The 15,204-nt window shown below is 28.7% G+C and overlaps 1 protein-coding gene across 1 annotated transcript in view; it reads left to right on the forward strand.

Moving 5' to 3' along the window:
* Positions 1–3,622: 3,622 nt before the first annotated feature.
* Positions 3,623–15,204, forward strand: part of LOC107438137 (uncharacterized) — a 130,017-nt gene continuing 118,435 nt past the window's right edge. Inside the window, exon 1 of the mRNA XM_087155939.1 lies at positions 3,623–3,879. The gene's annotated coding sequence lies outside the window, so the exon portion shown is untranslated. The remainder of the gene's footprint in view (positions 3,880–15,204) is intronic.

Consider the following 15,204-nt stretch of genomic DNA (forward strand, 5'->3'; position numbering starts at 1 on the left):
GGGAATGGCTCCCCTGCTTTGGTAGTCCGATGACTTGCTCGCAAAATCGAGCACTTTACGGTAGAACAGTTTAACGAGTGCCGATATCGCGCACCCTCGATCCCTATACAGGCTGATCAAACTGCTCATCCACCTGCTTACTGATCGTAGCCAGAGATGCTTGACTTCGGTGTTCTACTGGGAATCGTGTGTTTACGATCAGTTCACTGCAACACCCATGAAAGCTGCAGTACGGCGAAGGAAGAAGATAATTACTTCACATGTGAATTTTCCTAAATTGTCATTTAAAATAAAATTGTGCTACTTTTTTACTGAAATTTTAGCATTTCCTATAGTGATTACTTATGCACCGGGTCTTATCTCACTAGTAGGGTAAGACAAAGCATCGAGTGTTTGACTTTTTTCAGATAAAAAATCATTTTTTCATTTTTAAAAAAATAAGTCATCTATGACTTTTTAAGAATGATATATTGTACACCATTGAACAATGTATATCTTGATTAAATCTAACAATTTTTGGGTCGAACAGTTAAGCTCCAACAGGTCTTCTAATCTTAACTATTTGGTCTTACCCTACTTTTCTCTAGTTAACTGTTCATATTTATGTGAAATAGTATATTATAGTTATGTGATTTGATTATCAAACAATGTTTGTATTTTAGGTATGATGCATTTACCTCTAAAACTATCAAACTTGATATGTTTTATTTTGTTAACTAGTGATAGCCAATTTATGTTCAAATTCTTACATATTTATGCAAAGCTTTATCATTAAGTGGCAACTACTGTTATAGTATTTATAGGACATTGCGACTATTGATACGTTTCATAATAACTGTGTAAACTTTAATGCATGAAATATTTCTTGTTTTTAAAATTTTGTTTGTTAAATGAAGTTTTATTTTGTTATGCTCCCTGATTTAGTTTGTTTCTTCGTTTATATGTGAATATATCGTTTATTGCCAAAATTAATCTGAATAATCAAGCGAAGACGAACAAGACGAAGTTGAAATTCACGTATAAGGTTTGGTCGAACAGTTTAACTCCAACAGGTCTTTTAATCTTAGCTATCCGGTCTTACCCATACTTTTCCCTAGTTAACTGTTCATATTTATGTGAAATATGATGCTTTGTTTATCAAACAATGTTTGCATTTTAGGCATGATACATTTAGCTACGGATCGATCAAGACAAATTCAAGCCCAAGGCCCACCAAATTTTCGGGCCCCTTACAAAACATTTTGAAATTAAATTTCGGAATAGCAGTCCGAACAGCAAAGAATCTATTGAACTGCATGATTCAAGAGAAACATTTTAAGAAATTTTTAAAAGCAGATAATTGAATATTATATTTCTAAGATAAAGTTTACGCATCAATATATCAAAGCAAAATATAAAACATCAAAACTATGATTGTTCAAATAAAAATAGTTTGGTGATCACTAGAGCCCGGATTTTGATGACCTAAAAAATCTCAACTAATGCCCTTAAAAAGTGCAAAAAATGCCCTTAAAAAGGGCAAAAAATGTCCTTAAAAATGCAAAAATTGCGCAAAAAATGCCTTAAATAAAGTAAAAATATTGAATTAAAAAAATGTTTTGCTCTTTAAAATTATTATGAGTCATTTAAAAGATATAAAGCAATGCAATACTTGTTCTACGCACATTAAAGTTTGAAAAATATGTTTTATATCCTAAAATAACAAAAAAAAGGAAAATATATTGACACCAAAATATTTTTATTTTGTATAGAAACTTTAATGGATATAACAACTTCCATCTCATAATATTACTAAATATCAGAATTACATTGGATTATTAAATGTTTTTTGATAATTTGAAATGTAAATGTGCATCTCTTGTCTGAAAGTAAATTTTCATTCCTGCAAAAGCTTCTTTCAACGTCTACTGATGTTATAGACGGTCTTGAAAAAGACTGTCTTACTTACTGACAATTCTTCTTCAATTTGAAAAGATGTTGCTTCACCTGTTAATATCCTAGAGATTTTCTTTATTGTTTGGAAGCCAGTGCAATAATGAAAATTGATAAAAAATAATAAAAATTGCAAAAAATTAACAGAAAACTTTAAAAAATGCATTAAAATGCAAAATACGCCCCAAAATTTCAAGAAAAATGCCCTATAAATCTAAAAAAATGCTCTAAAAGACAAAAAATGTCCAAAAATGCAAAAAATGCAAAAAAATGCAAATGTCATCAAAATCCGGGCCTTAGTGATCACAAACAATTGCTATCAGTGTTTTTTGCTAAAAGTCTCTGATTAGCTGAATTATTTTTTTAATGTAAGCTGTAATTTAATTTTTATTTAGTACTTAAACCAGCACAAATCTAGACCACCTTTAAATGGATTTAACGATAAGTTCAGCATATATGCTAAGATATTAAGGTTATTAATTATAATTTTTATTTAAAAAATACATTTCAAAACATAAAAAACAGCCAAAAGAGCCAAAACTATATCTACTCATAGTAAATTGAAAACACATTTAAATAATTTATTTAGATATAATTCATTTTGAAAAATTAAAATTCATATTCAATGAAAAAGTTATACTCCAAATATTAATACCCTTGAAAGTATTCAATATAATGGACTTCTAAATTTTTTTTTTAAAATTTAAAAAACAAACATTTTTTTAAATTTTTTTTTAGCAAATAATTTTATGAGAATTTCAAAATTCTGTTCTGTAGTAATATCTGATTCAACTTATTAATTATCATTATCATTGTCAGCTTACATTAGTTAATAGGCTTTTCCTACTTTAAAATTTGACCTTAAATATGACTAAATATACATAAAAGCAGAATTTAAAAAAAAGAAACAATGTTTAAATGAAAATAGTTAAAGACCTTTGGTGACCACAAACAAGAATTATCATGTACTTTTGCTGTGTCATTAAGCTGTAATTATTCAATAGTTAAAAGAACACAAAGTTTACTCACATAACTTTCAAATTTGATTAGTGTAATGTTTACGTGAGTTTGGTTGTATTACGATAACCACGAAAATTGAAATAAAAAAATGAATTTTTCTGAGAAAAAACTGTTTCTTTCAGTATTTAAAAGAAATAATAATATTGAGAACTTCTTACTAATTTTTGAGGCCCCTCAGAAATTGTGGGCCCTAGGCCCATGCCTATTGGGCCTAGGTGTTAATCAGGCACTGCATTTAGCTCTAAAACTATCAAGCTTGATGTGTTTTATTTTGTTAACTAGTGATACTCAATTTATGCTCAACTTCTTACATATTTATGTTAAACTTTTAGCATTAACTGGCAACTATTGTTATAGTATTTATAGAACTATTGATACATTGCGACTATTGATACTTTGTATAATAACTGTGTCTAATTAGAAACGTTTCTTGTTTTTAAAATTTCGTTCGTTAAATTTAGTTTTATTTTGTTATGCTGCCAGATTTAGTTTCTTCGTTTTAATGTGAATATATCGTTTATTGCCAAAATTAATCTGAATAATCAAGAAGTTGAAATTCGCGTATATAAGGTCGAAGGAGTGTCATTGGGGGAAAAAGCAATGAAAAAGGGAAATTGAAGAGCGAAAGGGGGAAAAAACACTTTCTTCGAAATCGTGTAGAGAAACAGGCGACATACTCATTTCAACCGCAATAACGTGTAGGACGCGAAACACTTTCCTTTGTTTTTTTTTTTCTTCCTTTTTTTTGTTTTCGAAAATTGTCGAACTGGTTCGAGTAAAAATCGTAGGAGCCGTCTTTGGTTAAGTTTTTGTTTATATTTTTAATCTTTGTGTAAAAGAATATCTGGAATTAAATTATCTTCGAAGTTTGTGTAGGGTTGTTGTGTTTGGTTTCTGTGCTTAGTTTGAATTACCATTCGTAATGCGGTAAGTTTTATTTATATAATCATTTAACTATTAATTTATTTTAATCTAAAAAAATTGGTATTGTTTGCAGTAAAAAAATATAAATGTAGAAAAATTATTATTTTTAATTTCAAAAAAAAAAAAAAGAAAGAAAGAAAAAGCATAATAAATTACACACAATTGAAAATATTTAGAAAAATTAATATCTGTCTACAATATACCTGAAAAATCAAAAAATAGTGAGGAATTTTTCTTTTTGTCACAGAACAGGAATTTATATGTTTTGTGGATCGCTAATAAATATAATATTGTTTCCATATCTTATAAATTGCTTATCTTAAAGGATCAAATTTTAGATTTTAATTGTGTAATGTATTGTAGCCATATGATTTTATTTTAACCATTTTTCCATTGTTTAATAAGAGTTGTCAAAATTATGAACAAATTTATGAATATCTTTTTTTTAAAACTATCTTTATTTTAAATCTATCTTTCATTTTTAAATTGTCTTCATTTTCAGAATTTTTTTTAAAAAATGTATCTTTCACATTAAAATTATCTTCATTTAAATTTATTTTTCTTTTAACTCTATCCTTGTTTTTGAAATAAAGGTTATTAGCAATGTTGTCATAAAAGGTCTTCAGAAAATATAACCAGTACAGAAAAAAATTTTTACGATCTTTTTTTAAAATTGTGTTTCGTTTCATTCTAAGTAAAAGATAATGGTCTTCGTTGTTTGAATTTTTTTTCAAAAATAGTTAACTACAAGGAGTTTTTCGTTTCAATTTTAAGCGCCATCTTACGGATACATGCTTTATTAACCTATAAAAAGAAGAGTAGATTATTTTATTTTACCAAAGAGAGTGTCTAAATTCCTTCAAACGAGAAAAAATCATTGCATTTTCTGTAATTAAATCAAGTGAAACTTTGAAATGCAGAACAATTGTGTTGAAATTCATAACAATTGTGTTAATGCAATGTTTTGTCAAAATTTAACTCTTCTGAAAAACTTTTCTGAGGTATCAGTAAAAAATAGCTGAATAAATAAATTAAATATATAAAGGAAAAATATAATAAAATAAAACAAACGATACTTAAATATTTTTACTTCTATAATTAATATATAATACGATTTGATTTTTATTTCCAGAATTTCAAATATCAAATATTATTACTTATATTATTTTCATATTATCTAATAATAATATAAAGTCCTAATGCGTCACAATTTTTATCTTTAAAATTTATGTAGTTTCAATAATTTCAGCTACAATTAAAATAGTTTTGATTAATTCAAACATATCTTCCAAATTTTCCGCATTTTACGGATATTTAAAGTGATAAACTTTCTACATTCATATTTGATTCTAATTTTCACAAATTTAATATCAGCTGATTTTAATCGCCATTACATTATTGTGTTGCATTTACATGCACTGATTATATTATTGTGTTGCATTTACATGCACTGATTATATTATTGTGTTGCATTTACATGCACTGATTATATTATTGTGTTGCATTTACATGCACTGATTATATTATTGTGTTGTAAGTGTTGCTTAGATGTGAATTGAATGCCTGCTTACAACGTTACTTCAATTGTCATTTCATTACCAAAAACCTTATTTGAAAAGCGTAAAATTGGCAGGTATTCTATTGTTAAAAGAGATATTTATTATATCTACTAAAGATATTTCTATCTGTACAAAACATGTGGAAGTGGTAAGAATTTTGCAATTGTTTTAATTGAAGTCTAAATTTAAACAGTTATCACTAACCTTGAAAAATCTTTACTACCACTTTTTAGATTTTGCATGTCATGACAGCACTTTTGCTGCCGATCCCACTGATGAAATTCCTCCTAGTAGAAAAAACAGATTAAGTAATAACAAGATCCAACTATTTTCGTAGAAAATATGTTTTCTCCCAAAAATAACATATTGTTTAATGTTTATTATAGCTTACTGTGAAAAACTATATAAAATTGTTGCTAATGAAAGAAAATTATTTTTTTATCGATTACTACTTTTTAATGACAGATATAGCATAAACACCAGTTCTCGGCTGGTAGAGAACGTCTTAATATATATGTTTACGCATTCATCATCAAAGATGCCAACTTGCTCCGCTTTGTAAAATAGTATTTTCTAGTGGTAGTGAATTTTAAGTTACTTTCAGTTTAGTATTTTTCATTTTAAATAATTTTTTCACCACTAAATATCAAAAATTATGAATATGATATGAAATGTTACTTTAAAGCAACAATCAACTGGTTGCTGTATTAAAAAGTAGGCGTAACTATCTTACTTTAACTAATCTTACTAAATAATTTGCTACCACTTTATTAAAACTATTCCAGAAAGCGGAGCAGTTGGCATCTCTGCATCATGAACAACACCAGAAGCATTAAATGGACTGCAACGATATTTTACAATATCCAGGTTTATGGCACAAGGGATAGAGCGTTCGCCTTCCAATGAGGAGAGCAGGGTTCGAATCCCAGCGATGACTGGTCGATACGAATTTCGCATCCGAGTTGCACCGACAATGACGCAAAAAATCCTCAGTGGTAGATGGATCATGGGTTAGAATTCTCTTGTCGTGGGGCTAACCGTAGGAGGTTTTCGTGGTTTTCCTCTCCATGTAACGCAAATGCGGGCTAGTTCCATCAAAAAGTCCTCCATGAAGGCAAATTTCTCCTATTACTTGATCCAGGAGTTCCCTTGTCTTCTGGATTGGATTCAAAATTACAAGGCTATGGAGTTGATCATTAGTAATCCTAAACCTCTCTCACCCCCCCCCCCCCAAATTGGGTTGGCTGTTAAATGACAGTAATAAAATTATAAAATAAAAATATTCGGGTTTACAATATTTCAGAGAAAACTTGGTAGTAAGAGTAGGAATGCATTCTCATTAGTTCGTATTCACCATCGCACTTAATGTATATATAATTATAAAATCGAGTAAAACGAGTTTACAATTTAAAAGTGAAAGCTTATAAAGATTTATAAATAAGTTTTGTATTACAATATTGTCAATATTGTGTATAAACTGAGCAAACCCTTGCAATATTCTTACATTGTTTACTATGTTTGTATTATTTTATTTAATGGACATATGTGAAATACAAGTATGAGATACAATATTTGAAATCTAAGTTGTGTACTAAAGCTATAAATTTTATTGCGTTCTTATGAAGAGCCTAATTTAAAATAATAACCAGGAAAACAAACGAAATCGGAATTAACGAGAGTTTTTTAAAACGCTAAATTTATTTTTATTAATTTTTTTTAATTGATTGATTCAATTAATAACTAGTTTCTCACTAATGTAAACATGTGGAAGCAAGTGGAAGCTATTTTTCTTAACATTTTTATAATGGGGGCATCTTCAGTATTGAAATTTCTGCGTAAATGTGTGAAATGCAACAGGAATTTATTTTATAATTATTTTAACCCTTCAACAGAACATTTATTTCTAGTAAAGGTATATTAAAATATTTTTGGAGTTGAAATGGATATGAGAAAAAAACCATTAGCTTATTAGATAAATTTAATTTAAATTTTAACGCCATTCTTTTTCATGATAAGTATGTTTACCACGGCCTATTACGAGTTATGAAAAGGTAGGGAGCTTACTGCCTTTTATTATTTTTTTATTTATAATATAGTTTTATTAACACTGCAAACCGCAAAGGCATATAACTTTTTATAAGCTTTCGAAAAAATGCATATGGTCACTGATTTTAATTTACTCCGTTCGTTCCTTGTAATGAAACTGGGCGTCTGAGACCTTACGGTTTTAATTTACTTGACTTGATATGTATTGCAGCAGAGTACCTGTCCGCGAAGCGGGCATCTCACTCCTTCTTCTGATGATGTGAAATAACAATTGAGACTATTTGGCTTTGGCAAAGAAAAGGATTCGAGTGTTGGCTGTGAGGCCTTTGTTAAATTACAGTCAAATTTGAGTACTTTAATTTACTTCATCCGAGCTAAGGTTATTAGTAAATGGAAACCCAAATTAAAAGTGGTAAAATAGCTTTATCACGGACTTTTGAAATTAGCGGTAATTATATTTATTACGGATTCAGAAAAGGTTGAGCTGCATAATTTGAATTAAAAAATGTCGTGAATGCTATCTTCTCTCATTTTTCACTCAAGATTTTTTTTATCAAGGAATTCGTTAATGTGATTTTAGTTTTTATGGGTATCTTTCTTACATTTATTTTGAGATTTTTATAATAAATTTCCATCTACCCCCCCCCCCCCCGGAAGTTTAAACATCTCATAATACACTCCAAATGCAAGTACGATTGAATAATAAAAGAAATAATAAATAAATAAAAATTAATTAAGTTTCTACTACTTTTTACATTTCCCTGCTAATGTGCGAATTTTAAATGTAGAAGGGCAGTAAGGCCTCATACGCCCAGTTCCACTACAAATAACGTACAAACGAATTTTAAATGTAGATATTAATAATACGAAATATGATATCTGATACTCTAATTTTTATTCAAAGGAGTAATCGAATTTTAAATTGCTTTCTTATCTAAGTGGTAGATTTAGAATTATATTTTTTATTTTTAATATGATAAATTCGTAATGTGTGCATGTATCATAAATTCGTTTTATGTGTGGTGTGCACTAAGTGAAAGCGAGCGTTTCATTTACCCTAGAAATAATTAAACATATATATAAATAATTGATTATTGCACTTAATACAATAGTACTTTTTTATACTAAAAAATCATAGTTGCCAATTTTTGCGCTCCTCCAGAAAGATATTTTTTATGGTATTAATTCCGACAATACGGCAGAAATTGATTCATTTTTGCAATTTATAAACATAAATACATCAGATTATTTATATGTTTTATTAATTTAAGTATTTTGAAGTACTTTTGTAGCAAAAGTGACAGTCAGTGGCTAGAAAAAGATTTGTTACACAGCTTTCTTAATTCTTTTTTATTTTTATTTATTTATTTATATATTCAATAATTTTTTTGCCTTTAATCTGAAACACTCAAATAAAGCCACTCTGTTTACGAATAAACCGGAATGTTTCAGTAAAAAGTACAATTGTTCCACCTTTTTAACAGATCTCGGTTGTGATACGTAATCCACTAAAATTTAAAAACATTAGCACTACAGTGAGAAAAAACTTTTATTGAATCTGTTATTAGATTACTAAAACACATAATTTATGAGGAGAAGGAAAAATATTAAATTGAAAAGGATTACTTTCTATCTACTTTCTATCGACAAAATTCTTAAAAATACGTGCGTTTCTTAATTTCACTGGTATGAATGATTAAAGAAAGTACTAATTCTTTCACATTTATTGGTTAACTCGTATGAGCCGTAGTGGCTCAGGGGATAAAGCGTTCGCCTTTCAATGAGGTGAACTGGGTTTAAATCTCAGCGATGGCTGGTCGATACGAATTCCGCACCTGGCTCGCACCGACCATAGTGATGACATAAAATATCCTCAGTGGTTGACGGATCATGGGTTAGAGACCCCTTTCCGCCAGTCTAACTGTGGTAGGTTTTCGTGGTTTTTCTCTCCATATAGCGCAAATGAGAGTTAGTTCCATTAAAAAGTCCTCCGCGAAGGCAAACTTTCTCTCAATACTTGAACCCTTGTCTTCTGGATTGAATTCAAAATTACAAGGCTATGGAGTTGAACATTAGTAGTCGTAAATCCAACAAACGTCCAATGTTCAACGACGGTTATAAAATTAAAAAAATACCTCAATTTAGCCATGTAATCTTAAAATAGGGTGTCATTTCAATATAATTCGATAATTTATTTTTGAAATTACTTTTCAAGAATTTTTTACTCATCAAATGACATAAAATTCTATATATAGGTTTTAAAAATAATCTGAAAATTCTTAATCTATAAAATTTTTTAGGAAAATTATTTAATTCACTTAAGTATCCTATTATTACATATTTGTCTTTGTGTCGTGGGCTTATAACTTTTAGTAAGATAATTCTTGTAGTTTAACTAATCATTCAAAGCTATGAAGAGAAACGTGACACATTAAAATAACTATAATTAAATTAATAAAATAATATAAATTGAACTGTTATAGTGGTTAAACTATAAAAGCCTGCTTTTCAAAATTTAGTCTACCTTCTTCCTATTTTTGGGGTGATAAAGCGTGTTTGATGGAGAGAAAAGTATGTTTCTTCAGAAAAAGTGCGTTTTTTGGTTACAGCTAAATTTTATAAATATCTTAAGATATTTTTTGAGATATTATCAGAGCACTTAACAGAATGAAAATTTGACTAAACGTTGAAAGTTATAAGGGCGATACATTAATGAACCTGCAAAAAACGTTATTTTTGAATTTGCACGTTCTGTTTTTATCGTTGACAGGGATTTTCATCTATGTTGTTTAACGTTTACTTCTAAGTTTATGTACCCTGTGTAAGGATAGTCAACTATGTAATATAACTATTATCGATCTTTGGCAAGTATTATATCTGCCGAAGATTTCTAAGCACAAGTTGGATCAAATAACTGTAGTCAAAGTGATTGTTTATCTTCACGACGTTCAAGTGTTTTTCTTTTGAGTTCCATTTATGTTATCAAAACTATATTCTGTAACTTAAATGCGTGTATTTAAGTTTGGTTGTTTGGAGTCTTTACGAGTGTGTTTACTAATAGTGCTGCAGAGCTTCTCAACATATTGTTCTAGATAGAACGCATTGTGCATTTATGATTATATTTATAGTTAAATTATTTCACCACGACCTTTTAGTGCCTGATATTCAATTTTTACAGTTGAATTAGTATAACTTTATGCGCAAAGTATGAAATTAAAAACGCTAGTGATAAGGAAAATGATGACCTCCGTTGCGAGCCCAAATAATAATTTGGTTTCCCTGTTGAGGGGGATATTGTTAGAACAGTTTTAACAGCAAAATGAAATAAATGAAAATAATTTGAAGCAGCTAGAAGACATGAAGAATTGAAAATAAAGAATTGAAAAAAGAGAACAAATATCTTTTAAAAATTAACAAACAAAGTCAAGAACCTGTTACTAACATGATTACTGTAACCTATTCCTGTTCTTCGAACCTAATACAGGATTCGAACCTAATACAGGAAAAAGTGTGAGGAAAAAAAACCGAACAGGAAAAGAAAACAATAATCACCAACTGACTCAGAAAAACACCAACTGCCTTAGTTTAGCCAAACAAAAAAGTTGTTGACCAAAATATGGACTGTCAAAGCACTCTAGTCTAGCACAAAAGAACCAGATCTATTAGTTCTGAAGAGGATAGTTCCATTGTGAAAAAAGTGAATACTACCAACAAAGATCAGTCGATAGATGGCAAAGTGGAACAACCGAGCTGCTAGAAAACTGACCCTGAAGGCGGAGCTTCAGAGTACCAGACCTGAGAGAAACCTCTCAAAAACAAAGACAGCAATGACAAATTTCTATTATGACTAAAATATTGAAGGATATGGGTTTCAATCAAAAATAAATTAAAAAGAAGGCTTGGTCCTAAGGAAGGCCAATTAAAAAGCGTGCCAATTATGAACGACAAGCCTAATCACAATAACAAATCAGATCTGGATCTTGAAAATGAGATGGAATATCAGGATGAATCCCAACAACGCCAACGGCAATTCAAACGCCAATTTTTGAGAAACCATGAATAATTCCTATTATAATAAAAGGCAATAAATTTAATTGTAAGAATATTAAAGAACATTTACTTACAAATTAAATTACAGGATTTGATATGAATTATCAGAGAGACCAAATCAACTTTGCTGTGTCAGCAATCGAAACTAGACGAATTATTGTTGATTTGTTAACCAAACAAGACATCAAGTATCACACTATTCTTCTCCTAGAGAAAAAATCTATAAAAGTTGTAATTAAAAGGATTTCTCCTAAATATGATTACAAGAAATGGCTGATGAACTTGTAGAAGTCCTATTCAGACCAATCTCCGCAAAACAAATGTCTAGGTTCGCTGAAAGTTGAAGGATCAGATTGCCAGTGTACATTGTCACATTGCTGAGGAAGGAGCCAAAATAGGGAGATCTTCAACAACTTATGGGTTTTATTGCTTCTGGTCAAAATTATCAAGGCAGAGGTAGTATAGCACAATGTCACCTATATCAATAATTTAACCATCCCAGGTAGCAAAACGATATTATTTAACATTAGAAAGCCGTTTTGAACCATTAGAAAGCCGTGTTGAACGATTAGAAAGCCGTGCTTATTTAACATACTGCCGTGCTAGAAAATGCTAGACACCTCCTGAATCTAATATTAGAGCTAATACTGCACAAGATTAAATAGTATTCGATCTAATATTCGAACTTTTAAAATTATCATCTATTTCATTACGTTTAGTTCAGTGCCGCTTTTTTTGTGAAAGGGCACCCCATATTATTAATAAATAAACATTTATTTATCAAAGAAAACAATTAATTAAAATATTCCTTAAAATATCATTTTTCACCAAGGCAATTTTATGCTAGAAAATGCACGAAAACATTATTCGAAGTAAATTCGGTTTGCGAAAAATATCGCTCATATGATTTCTTTGTTTTCTTAGATATATCTGATAAATCTCCTTTTAAACAGAGTTCGTAAGGTTTTTAGGATACTGAAATGGTGGCACAAAAACTTAAGAGATAAAATATTGAATTTCATAAACTCAAAATATCTGGTCTCAAAATTTTAATTTTAAACTAAACTTCATAGTTACAATATTGATGCTGCGGTTCACTTCCTTTGTTAAGGACCTCATGAATCCTGTTGAAACATTAAAATGCATATGTTTGCTTTTGCAAACATAAACTTCTTATCAAAATAATGATGAAGACCCAAATGTAAAACATTGCAATTGATGATAAAAAAATTCATTCGCTTCAAAAAATATGAAAAGGTGAATAAAAGTAGATATATTTCGGGCGTTCAAAAATAGGGACATATTCTCAAGATTGGCCTGGCGTGAATGACTTGTCACGTTAGTTATTGGAATCTCAAAATATATCTACTTTTATTATCATCTATTATGTTTTAAATCAATGAAGTCTTTATCTTTTCGATTCAGTTTCATGGTATTATTCATTTAGTAACACAGTATATTAAAATACTTCATGCGATATTAAAATAAGTTTTATGTAAGATAAAGGCATAAGTTCTTAGATTGAAAAAATAATAATTAGGCACTTCTTTCTAAAAAATCAATTCAGTATATTGTTTTTTACTTTTAGTCTTAATAGCACTTTTTAAGGACATAAAAAATTCCGTTTACAATTGAAATTTCTAAAGTTGAATGTGAAAATTAAATGTACCCTAGCACCAGAAATTAAAATGAAATAGTTACAAGGACAGATATTTCAAACAAGTTAACATTTCCGTCCTACTCGAAGTTGTTTGAAAATTTATTTTTTATTCGTCGATTCCAAAGTTTATTCTAGACATATCTTAGGTTATACTTTAGGTGTACTTCGGTCGAGTTTATTTTTACACCCTTATTTGCTCAAAATTATTCAAGCTATATGATTTAAAAAAATTATAGTTTAATAGTAAACGGGGCTTCCATCGCGTATCCTTAACCTTGATACCAGTATCATTAAATTAATGGAATAAGCTTAGATAAATAATAATAGTTAAATTTTTTCTCGCTTTAGCTTTCAACTAATAATATGTTTCGTCCAAACAGATTTCAATTTTGAAAATAGCGAAATTATTGAGTAGGTTCCTTGGAGCAATATCATTCTTTTCCACTTATGACGAAATGTAGAAAAAATTGGTATTCACAGTTTCTGTAAAAAGTATAACCTTCCCGCTGCGTATTTTTTTAAAAATCAAAATAAGTTCTAAAATTGCGTGTTTTTTATTACACTTTTCAAATCAGTTGATGATTCTAAAATTGACACGGCTTCGGAATCTTTTTACCAATTTCAATTTTTAGTATTCGCTGTTTAACAAATAAGACATTTTCCTAATAACAAATTATGCATAATGATATCTTGGGAATTGTGTTAAAGTTGAAAAATAATTTTAGCAACAGTAAATATTTTCATCATCCTTTCTTAAAAAAACTGCTTGTTTAAAGTTAACGCTGTAATATTGTATGCAAGTTTAAAGGCCAAAATAAAATTGCGGTTCGAATTTGTTCATTTAAAAAGCAAAGCTAGCAGTTTTGGTTTTTGAAGTTGCACTTATTTGCATTTACTTTTCCCAAATCAAACAAATAAGAAACAATAAAGTAAATAAATAAATAATTTGTTTGCTCAGAAAAGGGTGCACTTATTTACTATGATCAGTCCGTTTTGCACTGAGCAATTTTAACATAGAAAATGTTCCTAAATGCTTATCAGCTAACTGGCTATTGTACTGAGACTTTAAAAAGAAATTCTGAGACTTTAAGTGAAGAAAAAAACTTAGCAATGACTTAAAATTTTAACTAACAATAAAAATTAAACAAAATAGTTTAGTATATAATTGGGAAAAAATCTACGTGGTAGTATAAAGAAAGAGTAAAAAATATAATGAAATAATTAGTTGAATAGTTCTGTGAATCACACTTGCCAAGAAAATTAAAAATTTAATTTCAGAATTAAGATGTTAGGACGGCATATTAGATACTGAGTAATTTTAAGACGTTTAAAAATTTTGGCTACGTATTCGACAGTTCCTTATGTTCTGTATCTTTATAATAATTGAAGGGACTTATAAAGCATCAACACTAGTTTAGATAATATATGAAGTCACAAGAAACAAAGAAAAGAGACAATAATTTATCATTATTTTTCGAAAAAATAGTATGCTTAGTAAATAGTCAGCTGTTTTCCATCAAACAATTTTAATCAGCAGAATGTTTTAAATTTCTTAACAAAACTTAATTCTTTGCTAACAGGCGATAATTTTAAGTTTTCTTTTAATAAGAACTTCACAATAATTTTAAAAAGGATTTTTACTTTAAAGAAAAACCTGAATTAAAGTACTATAAAAATTGATCAGTATATTAATGAAAAAATAATATACGTGGTAGCGTAAAGAATAAGATTTTTTAAAATGCTGAAATTTAATTAAATAGTTGGTAAAATTGCTCTGCGAAACAAGCGTGGACATGTAATTAAGATATTTATTTTAAGATTAAAGCGACATATAAGATGTTGAGAAATTTTAAGATGCTTAAAAATTTTGACTACGTATTCCTATTAATAATTGTAAAATATATATTGAAGAAATTGATAAATATATATTATTCCAATTCTATGCATATTATTGAAATTGTATCAATTATTGAAAAAACAAACTAAAAAATTTAAATATAATCACAATCTGAT

Source organism: Parasteatoda tepidariorum, chromosome 12, assembly GCF_982258835.1.
Source record: "Parasteatoda tepidariorum strain Cologne lab strain chromosome 12, Ptep-v5.0, whole genome shotgun sequence".
NCBI classification, from domain to species: Eukaryota; Metazoa; Arthropoda; class Arachnida; order Araneae; family Theridiidae; genus Parasteatoda; species Parasteatoda tepidariorum.